Source organism: Strigops habroptila, chromosome Z (genome assembly GCF_004027225.2).
Source record: "Strigops habroptila isolate Jane chromosome Z, bStrHab1.2.pri, whole genome shotgun sequence".
Classification (NCBI taxonomy): Eukaryota; Metazoa; Chordata; class Aves; order Psittaciformes; family Psittacidae; genus Strigops; species Strigops habroptila.
The window spans coordinates 54,294,668-54,311,783 of record NC_044302.2 but is presented as its reverse complement, the minus strand read 5'-3'; the positions used below and the strand labels follow the sequence as shown (position 1 = coordinate 54,311,783).

Sequence of the window (17,116 nt, the reverse complement as noted above, 5' to 3'; positions counted from 1 at the left end):
AACAACACTGCAACTTAAGTTTTGTCTACAACAACCTCCTCCCACTGGGAAGTTAAGCCATAACAAGAATGCTCACACAGCTGGAATTAGGGAATTTATCTACAGGTGACTGTGAGAAATAAGCACTAGGTTCATGAAAAAGACAGCTTTTCTAATACTGAGGGGTTGCTAGACAGATCAACCCCAAAGGGGCCTGGGACTGCTGGGCCCTGGCTGAAATGCCAGGAGATTACAGTTTGCTATCCTCTGCAGACTGGAAGCAAACAGAAGGGAATTTGGTGAGTTTCTCAACACACAGTTTGTCCAGATCTCTGAACAAACTGAACAGATCTGCAAAAGAAGAAATATAACAGAATGCTGCATTTGCCGTCACTGTTGCCGGATTATTTCTAGAGGTATTTTCTCCTCAGTATAAAGTGTTTTCCTATCTGAAAATATTCATAACTCATAATAGCAAATCAGATTAGTAATAAGAAAATAACTCAAACACTGAAATGAGAAAAGATGTTTAAAAAACCACTGAGGTCCTCAGGAAAAAATGAGATTGGCTGAACCCTCCCCCCCATAACTCTATCTGTACTTCAACACAATCCATAATTATGCATCTAAAATTTTATTTCTCATGAGGCACAAGAGTAATGTAGCTTGTTTTCCTCTTTACCATTCACCAACTACAATTTTCTTTTTTTTAATCTTAAGAAGTTATCATTCTTTACAAATACACTTCAGAAAACTGCTCATTTTACCCTTTAAAGAAGCTTTTGAAGACTTTAATTATTCGAAGAAAATTCAATAATTGCTTGCATAGCCAATTAAGTTCAGATTTATATTCCAGAACTATCAGATAATGTTGAAATGATGTATGAAGAACAGCATCATAACTTCCATTAAGTACCCATAAATTCTGTGTTTAGATTCATTATCAATCAACCAAATCAACTGTCTGAATATATTACACATTTGTTTACATTAATGCCTAAACACTTACAACAAAAACAGTGCATGAAAACATTTGGCCTCAAATGTCTTTGTTTATTCACAATTAGCGGTACTTCACAAAGTATTAAAGCATTTTGAATCCCCAGTCCATTAGCCTCATTTGGATAGAGCCTTCCCACACAAAGTTAAGAGATGTACGTAACTGAAAAACTTAAAAGCTTAGCATAGGAGTGATACTTGGTTATATCTTTAAAGATGGAGACTAAGAATAACATCTGGAGCATCCATTTTAAATTGCACTCAGCACGCAGCATCAGATAAGAACTCATTTCAATCTTTTATGCAGTGCTGGTCCAAGGATAGAGGCAAGAATGTGAGATAGGGGTATCACATGTTTTTAAAACTAACTAGCATAAAAGGACAATATAAACATGGTTCTAGGGGAAGAAAACTTTGACTAAAAAGCTGCCCGGAAGCCTTTTGGACATCTTGTCTGACTGGTTTCCTTGCTCCAATCTCAGGCCATGATGCTTGGATTTCTGTTTTATGGTAATGGATGCAACACATTGACAAAATCCGAAGTATCAAAAGAGATAAAGGATGACAGAAATTTGCAAACTAAATACAGAGACAGATCAGAGCTAGTGTGTTACTAAAACTTACAAGGAAGAACACATTGTTAGTATAAAAACAGCACTTCTAGCAGAGCATCGACTTTCTCAGCAATCAGTCTCACCTCAGTACCTGGCAAGATTATGAAGCAGATCCTTCTGTAAACTATGCTTAGGCACATGGAAAATAAGGATGTGACTGATGACAGCCAACATGGCTTCACTAAAGGCAAATTGTGCTTGATGAAAGTGGTGGCCTTCTGCGACAGGGTTACAACACTGGTGGATAAGGGAAGAGCAACTGACATCACCTATGTGAACTGGTGCAGAGTGCTTAACATTATCCTGCTCAACACCCTTGTCTCTAAATTGAAAAGGCATGGACTTGACAAATGGACCACTCGGTGGATAAGGAATTGGCTGGATGATTGCACTCAAAGAGTTGTGGTCAATGGCTCAATGTCCAAGTGGAGATCAGTGATGAGTGGTGTTCTTCAAAGGTTGGTATTGGGATCAGTGCTGTTTAACGTCTTTGTTGGTGACATGGGCAGTGGGATTGAGTGCACTGTGACATCAAGCTGAGTGGTGTGATTGACACACTGGAGGGAAGGGATGCATCCAGAAGGACCTGGACAGGCTCGGGAGATGGGCCTGTGCAAACCCCATGAAGTTCAACAAGACCAAGTGCAAGGTCCTGTACCTGGGTCAGGGCAACCCCAAGCACAAATACAGGCTGGACAGAGTCTGGATTGAGAGTAGCCCTGAGGAGAAGGACTTGGAGATGTTGGTTGGCAAGAAGCAGAACATGAGCTGGCAGTGTGCGCTTGCAACCCAGAAAGCCAACTGTATGCTGGGCTGCATCAAGAGGAGCATGGCCAGCAGGTTAAGTGAGATGATTCTACCCATCTACTCCACTCTTGTGAGACCCCACTTGGGAGTGCTGCATTCAGCTCTGGGACCCCCAACATAAGAAGAACATGGACCTGCTCAAGTGAGTCCAGAGGAGGGCCATGAAGATGATCAGAGGGCTGGAGTACCTCCTGTATGAAGACAGGCTGAGAGAGTTGGGCTTTTTTAGCCTGGAGAAGGCTCTAGGGAGACCTTAGGGCTGTTTGCAGTACCTAAAGGGGGACTACAACACATCCGGAGAGGGTCTTCTGTAAGAGTAAGTAGTGACAGGATGAGGGCTGATGGCTTTCATCTTGAAGAAGGTAGATTTACATTAGAGATTAGGAAGAAGTACTTCACTGTAAGGGTGGTAAGAAATTGGAACAGGTTGCCCAGAGAAGCTGTGGCTGTCGCACCCCTGGAAATGATCAAGATCAGGTTGAATGGAGCTTTGATCAACCTGGTCTACTGGGAATCGTCCCTGCCCATGGCAGAGGGGTTGGAACTAGATGATATTTAAGGTCCCTTTCAACCCATTCTATGATTCTATATGAGACCACGAATGTCACCCCACTTCATGTGATTTCAGTATATCTAGGCTTAACAGAAAAATGACAGATGACACAAGCACTAAAGTGTGTTAAAACACTCAGCCATGACTTTATTTATATACATTTATATGGACATGGTTTGGAAGATAGAGCTATGACAAAGGGCTGCCCAGAATAGGAAATACTGTTGACTAATAATCTTGACCTTTCTCATACAATTGAAAAACAGGCATAAATCGTATCATTACAGCAAGCCACTGAGCAATGCCTTACTCATGGTCCTAAATATTTCTATCTGCCTGAGGTAAGAAGGAGCAAATCTTTCTTCTTCCACTTGTCTTTGGCCATCTTACAGGGTTTGCCTGCTGTGTCCAGAAGTTTTTTATACTTTCAGGATCACCTTTCAGGATGCAGGTGTAAATACTGTGTTCAGTGAGATGTGACACCATATCGCCAAGATAAAGAAGATTTACAGAGCCTTTTTCTGCACAGGTAACTCTAGGTTCCCCTCTTCCTTCACTCAACTAGTGGTGCTTTGTATTCCCATTATGCAGAGGTTTTGCCTGCCTGGGTGCAGGGTCTGTTCTTCCCAGGCAGGGGCAGGTGTCTGAGTTTGGCACTGGGAGCAGAGTCACAAAGATAACTCAAAGTAAAACCTGCCTCTAGTCAGATTTTTCTAATACTAGGAACATTAACTTTGTAGAGGAAATATATATTCATGCAGCTACAATAACACAGGAATAATTTACAAATAATAGATAACAGAAATCAGACATGTCTTTTTTGCTAGGACAAAGAAATAGAAAATCAGCAGATGTAAAATGAAGAAAAGTAAAAAGTCTGTGTGTGACAAAGTACCTAAGGGAGCCAAGGCTTCTTAACATTACTGAGGCTCTGAAGTTAGCATGAAGCTAAAGGGATTAAACACACAGATAATAAGAACATCCAAGACAACATTATCAGGGACAAGAGCAGTGAGAACCCTTGCTGCTTCAGGGCGAAAGCAATTTGGTAGTTCAATAATGGCCCATTGTAAGCTCTCAGCATGAGCTCACTGCAAAGATCAAGCCTACAAAATGCAGTATTAATAACTCTTCCCAGAGAAATGTATTTAGTAAAAAATAAGAACTTGACCACTTTTACGTACATCGTATCACATTAACATACTGAAAAGAGGATTTTCAATATCTCTGGACAACAAAACAATAAATGTGGACTGGGGAAAAAAACATTTTTTTTTAAATTGGTAAGCACATCTTGGGGACACCTGAACACATTGCAAAGTCCCATTTTCAACTCTCATGTTAAGTGAGAAAACAGAAGCATCAGCAGACCTACCTAGCATGGAACAAGACTCTCTTCTATCTCTGCTAATTAAATACTTCCTTCTTACAATGAAATTAAACATAGAATTTATAGCAACCTCTGCAAAATTTGGGAATGACCGAAACCTGCTTCTGATGCCTAGTAGACCTAAATGTGGCTTCCCAGAAGTAACCACTGGGGAATTAAAGACTGAAGTAGCGCACCCGGAAAGTCAGAATCCTCAAAAAAACCCCAACAGGCAAAATCAATACAGTAAGACTTTCTGTTAATACTTGTCCATTCTCTTGACAAAAAAGCTGCTCGGCAGTCTGCATACTGATAGCATGCACAATAGGACAGGTGTAATCTTTTTTTGATTTAATCTTCCTACACTCGCACTACACTGAGTCATTACTCAGCTGAGGAAGTGAACAGCATGATCTCTCTGTCAACCTAGTTTTCCCTTCTTGCTTTGTCAGAAAGAGAAAAAAAACAGATGTTCAAATTAAGATTTTACTTCTTATGCTATAGTCTAGGAGATTAAGCATACCTTCCTTCCAGCTGGTTTTATTAACATTAATGTTCATGATAAACTATGAACTGTCCTTAAGCCAAACATCCAATTAAATAAGTACGGCAGGATGCCTGTTACAATGTTTTTCTCAAAAGAAATAACAATTATATGGCCATTATACCTTTCCACAGGCACAGCTGTGTTTTCTGACTGGATGGGATGAAAATACAGCATTAATTAACATAAACATATTCTGACAACATCATTGAGAATTAGTCTTATGCTACAAATATTAAAATCTAAGCCTACTGAGTTATATGCTTCATGGGGACTGGATATGTCTTCATCCTCTCAGTATTATAAAATATCCTTAACAAGATCCTCCACTGCTGGATTTCTGAATTGGGAAGTGCTGCTGATTAGTAAAAAGAAAAAGTCTTCCAACTAGAGAGTAGTAATTTAAAACCCATTTTATACTGCTTTATACATCTTTATGGTTGAAAATGTTTCTGCTTTTAATACACATTTGAAGAGCTATATTATGAAAAAAGTGGTATTACCCTCCTAATGGCATTTTCTAATTCAAGTCACAGAATTCAAACTAATTTCTTTTCAGGTAGTAAATGACCTGCTCTTTCACTGGCTCTTCAGCAATAAACCTTAGCAATTTTAATACAAGTAACAAAAGCAAGTCCAGCTTGGTGACTAACTTATTAAGAAATTCATAATCTACACGCACTATGTCTTGTATAACATTCTATAACATCATATCAAATCCTTGTGTTTTATACCAAATTTGTGATAGCATAATCAAATATACAGAAAATAGTTCTAGGAATGCTTACCATTGAGATTTTGGAAGAAAAAAGGAAAAAAAGTAAAGAAAAAAGATGACAAATGGAAAGTGCAATAGGGTACAGCAAAAGGCTGGGATTCATATATTTGGAGAAATACTCAGGGGGAGCAAATTCCTGGTGAAAACCATTCAGAAAAAAAAGAAAAAAGGATTTTTGATTTTACCAATACAATTGACCTAAATAATTCAGAAATTAGTTGGCCCTTGTTTTTATTAAATCATTGGTTGGCTTGATTTGTGTTTTGAATAGAGGACGTAGGGCAGAAGGGCATAGGAAAAGGAGAGTAAAAATCAAAATAAAAATGCAATAGTTCATTTTAATTTTCTCCTGTCTTTTACTGTAAAATGTTATAATACCTTGAAGGAATGAGACCAGAACTATAGAGAGCTGGGGTTATTTATGTAAGATAACATTAAACTTACTTTAATGGGTTGAATATTAAGAAAACTACCCCTCTGTCAAGATGGCCAAGATTTCTATTTCATAATGATAGTGACACCATATTGTAAGGTAAACTCTTTTGCACACAATTTCATTCTATGATCAGCTTGAAAAAACATTACAAAATTCTTTGAAACCCACCTAACAGTATTACTACATTTGTTTCCTTGGAGGCATGCCTACAGGAAGCTGTTATTTCTGTTACAACTGTGCCTACCAATTCCTATAAAGAGTAAAACCAGACAAAGCTTGTTTACAATACCGAACAGAATGGGGAAAAGAACAAAGGACTTCAGAGAGAGATAATAGGATTAAGTTCATTCAAAAATATGACAACAATTTTTTTTTTTCCTATACTGTAACTGAAAACAGATGTGCAATGTGGGAATTCAAGTGGTAAGGCAGAAATAGTATTGACAAACAATTTGCACTGAGATAGGGTTTAGAAGGATGGGTTGAAATGTTACTGCATCTGTTCCAAACCCAAGTAGACTTTGCCTTCTGAGAAAAACTATATACTCTAATGTGGAAATTACCTCATTCATATATGGAGTTCATAAATCTTATTCAAAAAGGAAGAAAAAAATAATGTAGTGGAACTTCCCACTAATCAGCTAAAATGCACTAAGAATTAAAGGCATACTGGTTATTGTTCCTACCACTATTGTGAATATGCTGAAGTGATCAACTGTTTGCTGAAAGATTTCAGCAAGGAAGCAGAAGAATCAACAATCTTCACTTTGGAAATCAGTTTTGTTCTTTTTAGTGTCATCTGGGTTCTTTAACATTTAAAACATCTGTCAACAAATTTTCCTCACAGATATCACCAGCAGGAGGTTGGGGAATCAAAAAGAGGTCTAAATATACAGATATGGCACCATTTGGAATTGCAGTGATCTCTTTCACCAAATACACATGTTGTATTTAATTTATTTGTAAAAGGAAAAATAATGCTGTTAGTAACTCAGATTTAAGCTTTTTCATACTTAATTACCTTAGCTATGCAAGGCATATATTAACGTATTTCAATCAGTACCAGTCTGAGTTATAGCTACACTGATGACATAGAACAGTTCAACACCACAATAATGAAAAAACCCCAATCTAGCCAAAAGGATCTTTTTGTATAAATAATTAGGAAGCATGTAAATTGCATCAACCCCTTTCTATATTTCAATCATACTGAAAAACCTCTTTTCTCATTTTACAATTTTATTCTTTCTCTCATTCAGGTTAAAGAAACTGCAGGCATATGATCTGTTCCTCAGTTCTTTTCCAAGATAGGAGTCTACAAACTACTGACCCCTAATTTTAAAACGCCCCCTTAAAACATAATGAAATGAGCCTTCACATTAAATTTATTTTTGTATAAAACAAACACAGAATTCTAATTACTGAATTTTCAGCAAATTCCTTCCTGAAAGTCCTTCCCATGCACGATTTCAAAGAAAAAGCAAAACCTGGATGCACCACACACAGCAAGGAGCACTTTCACTTAATAAAGCTAATAAACAGGATTATGTCTCCCTACACACCTTTTCTCTTATAAAAACTCAAAAACATTGATGCAAGGATAGAATTAAGCCTGACCTCCAGTGTCTGAGTCTAGGAGATTTCAATGCTCTATTCTTTACTAAATTATGGATGCAATTTTCCTGTTCCTTGCCAAGAAACAAAAATTAAAAATAAGTACCTGTAATCCCATCCATACTACATAAATAATTGCTCTTATCCAATTTTGGACTTCACAAGAGAGTTCAGGATCAAAGGTATGAGACATCACAGCCTAGGGCTGGAAGATTAGAGAGTTCAAAGCACAAAGGCTCAAGCTTGGGTCAAGAATAGGGCCGACTCCTGGCTGCTACAATTTAAACAGTTTGGTCTCCTAGATCCTTGGCACAGGCATCATCCTTTGAATTAATTAAGGCAAATTAGAAAAAAAAAAAAAATCCACTCTTCTTTTAGCTACTGCTGAACAAAAAAGAATGTCGAAAAGAGAACCGCTGTTGGCTCCAAAAGCTGCATCCTCTGAAACCTACAGTCTTCTGCATCTGTCCTCCTTGATACCTGTAATCACTTCTAGTGTATTTTTTACTTAAAACCTTGGTCCTGGCCAGTGCTTCTCTACCAGTTGCAGTCTCCATTCCCCTATTCCTTTCCTATCCAGATTCCTGTGTATTTTTGTGCCCCTCCGCACTCCTTCCTGCCACACAAGGATGTTTCTGTTTCACCCCCGTTGAGTCACTGCATTGGTGTGCTTTGGTGGAATATTTTCACAAAACATAAACAAATCTGTTCATGGCACAGAAAATTTCAGACCAAGTGGTTCAAATCTAGCAAAATTATAAGCAAAGAAAATGAAGGAAGACTTGTAAGGCCAAAATTAACAGCAGCGCAATTTGTCCAGGGTACACTAAATAATACCATACTCTCTGCTTAAGAACAGAGGCAACCCTGGGTTTCTTATACAGAATTAAGTTTTCCTTCTACTCACTAAAGCAAAAGACAAAAAAAGCAAAGAAAATAAATGTCTTTGATCAAAAGTCCAGGTATGTTTACATGATGCATTCTGCTTCATCAAAAATTTTCTGTCACTCCTATTACTATAGTACCTGTGCTTGAAAAATGATCATACAGATTGTGACTGTTTCTATGACCCTCAACCAGGAGGCAACATGGGACACGAGCCTGAACTCATAAAGCCTTGAAGCAGAACTGTAGCACCCCTGTGACAAACCTTTGATGGAAGCAATCCAGCTTAGACTTGCAGGCTCAGCACTGTGCGTATTGTATTTATAGCTGTCTACTCGTATGAATGAAATCTTTGCTGAGAAAACACTTACACTAGCAAAGTGCTTTGCACAGATGTTCAAGAGCTATGAAAAAAATTACAAATTAAGCTGATTTTATACTTGGTTATATTTTCTTTTAAAACAGATGGTTTTCTTTTTATGGCTTTTGAAGCCTATTTTTATACGTATTCTAATTATCTCTATTCCATCTGTGCAGTTTAATTACTGACTTATTTCCCTTTTTAGTAAGATATCCATCTCCGTATATTTAATTACTATCTATAGTGAGGCATGCAAATAACTTCATTTTCCTATGAAAGTGATGCATCTTCTCAAGACAGCATAGATAGGACATGCCATCAAAATTAAACAAACATCACAAATAACCAAACAAACTGCAGAGAGAAAGAACTGCCACTGCAGTTCCCTTTACCAGGCCGTATATGTTACCAGTTAACTGTAAAAACCCGCTTTGTGGATGAGACAAAATAATGTATATACTAATTCAATGTCCAATTCCACTTCATTTTTCATAAAGCTTGCCCAGAAATGCATTACAACTGTCTCTGCAAATCCACAAACTCTATCTCAAGGTCTCTGAAAAAGTCTGTCACTTTTCAAAGTAAGCATTAAGATACAACTAGTGCCATTTCCAGTTCAAACTTGGGCAGACTCATTCTGATTTTGATGTAATTCTGCACATACAGAGAAACTGGCAGCACTTCCCCTTGGGAGTGCCTTTTTTTTTGTAAAGTCTTAAAACATAATGTGAGTCCTGTTACGAACATCCTCAAGATTTCAACACAACCCTGTCTAAATGGTACAGGTGCTTAAACAGTCATAAGGAAACACAGCAACAGTAAAGAAATAGTATAATGGATTTAGTTCACAATTCACAGTTGTGAGATTATGTATATGAATACCTAAAATTTAGGGAAATGGTGCAGTTAGCTCCTTAAGTGATCACCCAGATTAGTGAAACTAGAATGGTTGCTTTAACAGACGAAAAATTTTTCAGTAGTTTTTTTTTTTTTTTTTAATCATGGCTTTTCTACACACGTTAGAAGCTTCCAGCCAAATGGAGTGTGCAACATCATAAGCATTTATCACTATGGCTCATAAATCATTTCCTTTCCAAGAGCAATTGTCTAGAAATAACTACATTTCAATGGTGACATTCTAGTATAAGCAAATGATGTACAAAGCCTGAAGCAGTAATATTGCCACAAGCTAATATGTATATCAATTTAAATTCTGAAAGTCTTTTAAGAACGCATGCAACTTTTCAACAGGCTGATACAAACGGGATCAAATTGTACCCGAAAAAAGTAATCTTTCACATTTGACCTAGCAATAGTCACACTGATCTGATAATGATGGAAGAAGGCAAAAGCTATGTACTACCATTCTTTGTAAACAGAAGCTGCGTTTAATTTATATCAGAGCTTCTGTGAAACATAAGAACTTGCTAACCACCTTATGACAGCTGAAGTGTTTTTTTAGAAAGATAAACAACTGAGAAGATCCTTCCCTAGGAACTGGCAGATTGCACACGTCATAGTGCATCACTGACTAAGAACACAGGGTTTATGTGAAGAAAATTATTACCCCTTTCATTGTAATTACCACCAAGGAAAAATTTCAGAACTGTAGCTTGTTGTGCTGTATTGGGTTTGCATGGAAAGCTTTTGGTAGCAGAGGGTCTACAGGGGTGGCTTTTGTGAGAAGGTGCTGGAAATTTCCCTCATGTCCAATAGAGCCTACGTCAACCAGCTCCAAGACAGACCAACTGCTGGCCAAGGCGGTAGTACCTCTGCGATTACATATTTCAGAAGGGGAAAAAACTGGTGCACAACTGCAGCTGGAGGAGAGGAGTGAATATGTGAGTGAAACAGTCCTGCAGACACCGAGGTGAGTGAAGAAGGAGGGGAGGAGCTGCTCCAGGTGCTAGAGCAGAGATTCCCCTGCAGCTTGTGAAAAAGACCATGATGCAGCAGGCTGTGCTCCTGCAGCTCATGGAAGTCCATGATGGAGCAGATCTCCACCTGCAGCCTGTGGAGGACTCCACACCAGAGCGGAGGGATGCCTGAAGGAGGCTGTGATCCCATGGGAACCTCGTGCTGGAGCAGGCTTCTGGCAGGACCTGGCCATGCGGAGAGAGGAGCCCACACTGGAGCAGGTTTGCTGCAGGACTTGTGACGCCACGCAGGACCCACACTGGAGCAGACTGTTCCTGAAGGATGCACCCCATGGAAGGGCCCCACGCTGGAGCAGTCTATTCCTGAAGGGTGCACCCCATGGAAGGGACCCAAGCTGGAGCAGGGGAAGAGTGTGAGGAATCCTCCCCTGAGGAAGAAAGAGCAGCAGAGACAACTTGTGATGAACTGACCACAACCCCCATTCTCCGTCTCCCTGTGCTGCTGGGTGAGAGGAGGCAGAGAATTTGGCTGTCATCCCAGCCTTGTTGTATTTGCAGGGAGCAGTGCCAACTGCAAAAGGTATTCAATAAATTGGCTAAATAACATCAACAACAACAGACACTGACTGCAAATATACGTCTAGATGCACCATGATACTGTTTGGGTGTCACTGGACTGACCCCCAAAGACCTACATGAGCTCAAGCTCATGCAAGGGTTTCTGCTAAATCCAAACTACTTCCAGGAACATGAAACTTCTAGTTCTGTATCCTTTTCCTGCCTTTCCTTGTTCTTCTCTTCCCCATTGTGCTCTTTTTCTTTCTGGCCTCTTCTCTGGAAGTGAGAGGGAAAGGATATTCATTGAAGATTAAACCACAGCTCAGTTCAAAGAAGTTCCACCCCCTCCATCTCCAAAACTTTCCAAAAGAATGCTAAGAGCACTCTTTTTCATTAAAAACAAACCAAAACAACTCTCTGCACTTAAAGAAAACAAAGAAGACTAAAAAAATGCAAACCTTCCTCAGAACTTTGTATTTCAAACGCTTTAGTCGTTTCCCACCTTTCTGTATTTTAATGAAGTGTTCAGAAGGTTTAAGTAGCAATTACTTGACAGATACAAGTCTCTGTATCTGAACCGTGTATGACTGCTTAGTATTTTTCAGTGACAGAAGCACACTAATACAACTGAATTTCTGAGCTCCTTTAATCTAACAGGATTAGCATATTCAGAATAAATAGACGTTTGCAATATATTAAGAAAAGATCTGTTTAAAAACACAGGAAATCTGTCAGTTATCACTAGAAATTAATGAGACTTTTCTAATGTGATAGAAAGCTCTACAAGCCAATGGTTTGAAGTGTGCTAAACACTTGGATGTGCTTTCACAGTTCATTTACAGCAGCTGGCATAAGCCAAACTCATACATTTTCTCTAGGTCAGTTTGTCTGACAATATTTAATAGAACAGCTTTGTTTTGGAACAGTGGATTTGACATTTTCTTGTGCACCCTCCTAGGTAGTTCTCCCTGTGCTTTTATATGCAGCTGTAACAATCTCCCTGACTATCATGCAATCACAATCGCTGCCAGTAGTCTTGGGAGTGGAGTGCGAACAAGGTAATGACACAGGTTTCCAAATAAGATGCTGAAAAACTTTGAGATGCAGCCACAGGGCATCTCAAAGGAAAGATATGAGAGTATATGCTACAGTTGTGGAAATGGATCCAGGAACCATTGTTCTGAAACTTGTTAAGATGGTACCTAGAATAACCTAATACCAGTGCTTTAAGCAGCTCCTCCCCACCTCTGCCTCCAGTAGGTTCACAGATGTTGAGGCCAGGAAGCACCAATGCGATAATTTACTTTGACTTTCTGTATTACACATTCTACAATATTTTATGCTGAAATTCCTGAAACAACCCTATGAATTCTGAGTAAGTGATATCTTTTGAAAAGACCTGGAGAGAAAAAGCTTACATACCTACTCATAAGTTGTTTCAACAGTTAATTGCCTTGCATTGTGCCTTGCTTCCTGTCTAAATTTGTCTTGTTTAAATTGCTTTTGTATCTTGTGACGTTTTTAGGATTGGAAAGTGTACACCAAATCAAAATATCCTTCCCGTGCAAAATTTGCAGTATCAAAAGGGATAAGGAATACCTGGGGAATATAAGATGGAAGTAGCTTTGTGGAATTCCAGTGCTTCCACTCAGAACGCCTTAAAATTTGGGTCTTTTAGCGAATCATTTATACATACTTAAAACAACCAAACACTGCTGAATATTCTGAGCACGGAAAGAAGAACAAGTATGTAGGTAAAGGAAGGAAGAAGAATGTCTTCTGTATATGAGAAAAGTTCAACTTTCTCTTTCACTGTTCGTACTTGTGGCTTATGTATTTCTAATTCTCTCCCTCTAGACTATATATTTCACAGTATTTACAGAAGACCTGCGTATATATTATTTTATCGTTTAACTTCTCCTTTTGCCTGCTTTTTTTGCTATACAGAGCAGTAATTTGAAAGGCAGAAAACCGGTCTGACTTATTGTTCCATGAACTTACTAATACAGCTTTAAAGAAGGCTCAGAACCAATCAAACCTAAAAAGAGATTTCTTTGAAGCAGTGCAACGTATTTCCAATTTTATCAAAGACCAAGATTGGCTGTTAATTCAGCCAATATTTTGGTCTTCAGCATTTTACCATCTTCTGAAGTAATATAAGGAAACAAGCCTCCATGTCTTCAAACCAGAAAAAAGGATAAATTTTTATCACTATTAAAAAAACCCAACTGCTCCTGGGTCTCATGAAACCTTTCATCAGACCCTACACATTGGTAAATATCAAAGATGTATACAAAATACTATCTCAGACCTCAAATCTAGGTTAACCAATTATACTTAAATAGAATATAATCAAATTCTATTACTGGCTTCTCAAATTACCATTATTTGCCTGAATATTGACAGGCAACATGCAACCAGGTACCTGGCAGCAATCTGAAGTGAAGAGAGGCAATGCCAACAAGAAGTGAACAAAAGAGACAAACATTTGGAATATAAATCAAAAAAACCCAACAAGCCAGTTAAATATTTGTTATTCGAGCAGAAGAACTAGGCGCAAGATGGGGATGGAAACACAGGAGGAAAACAGCAATGGGTGAAGCTGGAAACATGCTTCAAAGCATTCAGAAGAATTCACGAACCCACTCTAGAAAACAGAGTAAGCTGCAAAAAAAAAAAAAATCTCACTGGTTTTGCTAGAGCAGATGTTTTGTTTTCAGAATATAGCTGCGCCTGTCTTTTTCAGCTATGTATTTATCTTTCAAATATACCTATAGCACCTTTAGCATCAAGTTTTCCATTACAATATATAACTCTGGAAGAAAGATATCAAAATTTGAATTGCCAGCACCTGTGATTATAGTTAGTACTTCATCACTCATATAAAAGAACACTTTCACCCCTTGTTGCCTCAATTTCATACAGAAAAAGTTAGAAAGGTTTGTGTCATTGTACTGAAAGAGATTTTCGTGGAATCTCAATCATAGAAATAACAGGAAAATCAAACCGTCTCTTCCTAGAATTTTGTCTTTAAAAAGATTGGATTGACACAGCAAGACATTTCTGTGTTTTCTGCCTTTAACTACAGACACTTGGATATTCTGAATCTTTAGTAAATACATAATTTCTTTCACCTTTTAAAACTGTAATTGAGATCAGCAGGTGTTAAAACAAAATAGAGCTTTAGACATTGTGAACAAAACCTGCTTCCTATTCTCCTTCACATGTTTGTTCCTGGATTCCAAAGATAACAAATTGCATTGCCCAGCCTTTAAAGGAAGAGTTATGGAAAAGATATAAACTTCCAATGCACAGAATGTGAAAAAGAGAGGTTTTGTATATTGCATGGTGGGTAAGAGAAGCAAATTACAGAATTCATACATATAAATATTTCATATATTTCACAAAGATCTATTGCCTTATATAAAATTTTATATTTAATATGTGTAGTAGTTTATATGTAATATATGATTTATAAAAGTTCTTCATACGATTAGTGAAAGAATACCTACAGGAATTTGAATTTCCCTACAAACCCAAGCATGATGTCTTAATGCTCCAAAGCATTGCTTGAAATAGCAGCAAATGTAAAACTGATTAATTAAAATGTACATACAGTGGTGACCACCAATTTCCTTGCAGATCTACTATCTGCACAGACAAGGAAACCCAGAGGTTTTCACTTTCAGATGTATTTAAACTGACATTTATTCCTTCATGTGGTATGGAAACCAACGAACAACTCCTGAGATGAAATGAACTCAGTATGAAAATCTGGCAATTAGGGAGGATGACCTCCCTATTTTCTTCAGTGGTTTGGAGAAAGGAATGCCAGGGCTCTTTATGTGGCTTAATGAATACACTAACTTCTTGTTAGTCTGGCACCATCTATTGTATATCTTCTGAACTGTAGATCATTTGGACCTCAGTCTGGTAAAGCGCTTTTCAAAGATAAAAGATGCTGTGATAAATAAAGCAATCTCATTAATTCAAATGCAGTTAGAAATGCACTTACTCTCATTTGTAACAATAAGTCCTTAAAAACTTCAGGTTAGGGGGTTTAGTTTTGTTTCTGGTTGGTTGGGGTTTTTTTTTGACTGAAAGCATTATTGTTAGCTGGGTCTATTTTTATCACTTACTGGATGCCTCTTATATTCCTTTGAGTGCACTAGCTTTGCGCAGTTTGGGACTGTAAGTAGAACAGAAAGACTGAACTCTTCCGCATTTGTTCAATTTTTAATATATTTTTTAACTGACTTTTAACCTTGCTGCTTGCTGCATCTTCACATTCCCTCTTCTAAGCACTTTGCAGCTCAGAGTGGGAACAGTGACCAGCATAGTACAGATTTCAGCTGCTGTCCATAAACTCAGGGCAACACATTTAAAGAAGGTGCTGGTACAAAACTGGATTTACTGCTGCCACCAAAGAACTCCTCACTGTGTTGCTGCTGCCTATTTGGGTGATTACAGCCATATATAGGACCTGAAGGACAGATCTTGCCCTAGGTTTTCTCCTACATCTTTGGGTCTTACTCCTAAAGTCTCATATCTCTCCATGCCATATTTGCTTTATTCTGATCAAACAACAGTTACTTTGTGTTTCCAGTGCCAATTTGTTTATTTCTTCCCCTTTGTCCTGACAGGTTTTGACCTTTGATTGATTTTAATTATCTTATGCTATTATTTTAGCCCACCAGAAAGTTACAGTAACACAGCTGAGTTATCTAATATGCTCCTTCAGTTGCTGTTACAATTATTACCCTGCTTATTCTCCCATAGCAAAAATATCAGTACTATCTCCACACTCTTAATTACCACCCCTAAGAACTCAGTCCATTTCTTAATGTTCTTTCCTTTGTTAGGTTACCAACCTCCCCACCACTGCACCCAACTTCTTCAGCCCCAAACTCCCTCTCAATTCACTCCACTGTAGTGCCAGCACTGTATTCTGATTTTCTACAGTATCATGCATGCTTTCGTTCTCCCTCCTCTGCCACCATTTTTGGAGGCATTGTGCCTTGTGGAGACAAGAAGATACCAGAAATGCAATTTAACTAAGTAACACATCTAAGAACAACCTGGCAGCAAGTAAGCTAAAAAAGGACCATCCATTTTCATGGTCTAACAGACAGACTAATAGACCAGAACATCCATTAAGGGTACACAGTCAAGCTTACAAACCACAGGCACTTACATGCTTTATAGTTAAACCTGGTATTAGATTCCATATATTACCTTTGGCAAAGAAGTAGCTTTCCAAAAGGCAAGTCCTGATTTGAGGCATCAAAGTGAACAGTATCTTCTTTGTGCCCCATTGTTGATCCAGAAAATAAACGAGTTCCCTTTAACATTGTAAAATTTTCATTCTGGGTTCATCTGCTTGCACCTTTCAGCCATTTATTTTTGTTTTGCTTATTTTGGTAAGAAAAAGAACCATTTAGTACCAGTATTCTTTTCACTTCTGTGTTCAAGTAATTCAAACATGTCTCCATCTCTTTCCTATAAGTTAAACCACTGAACTCCTTTGTTCATTCCCCCTGACACTTTAACTCCTGGACAGTTTTTTGGTTCTCTTTTGAATTATTCACATTTTTCAAAATGCAAAAAAAGCTATATATGCTCAGGTGACATTCACGGGCTTTCTTGGTAGAAGTTCCTATTTACTACTTCCTCATTTTCAAAGATTTCAAACTGGCTAACTCCAGCAGCCACACTGTAAGCTCATGTTTAGTGTCTTCTGCT

At 38.1% G+C, this 17,116-nt stretch overlaps 1 protein-coding gene across 1 annotated transcript in view; it reads right to left on the bottom strand.

The window, feature by feature from the left end:
- Positions 1-17,116, bottom strand: part of CHSY3 (chondroitin sulfate synthase 3) — a 147,260-nt gene that overhangs the window by 15,600 nt on the left and 114,544 nt on the right. The gene's annotated exons all lie outside the window — the stretch shown is intronic.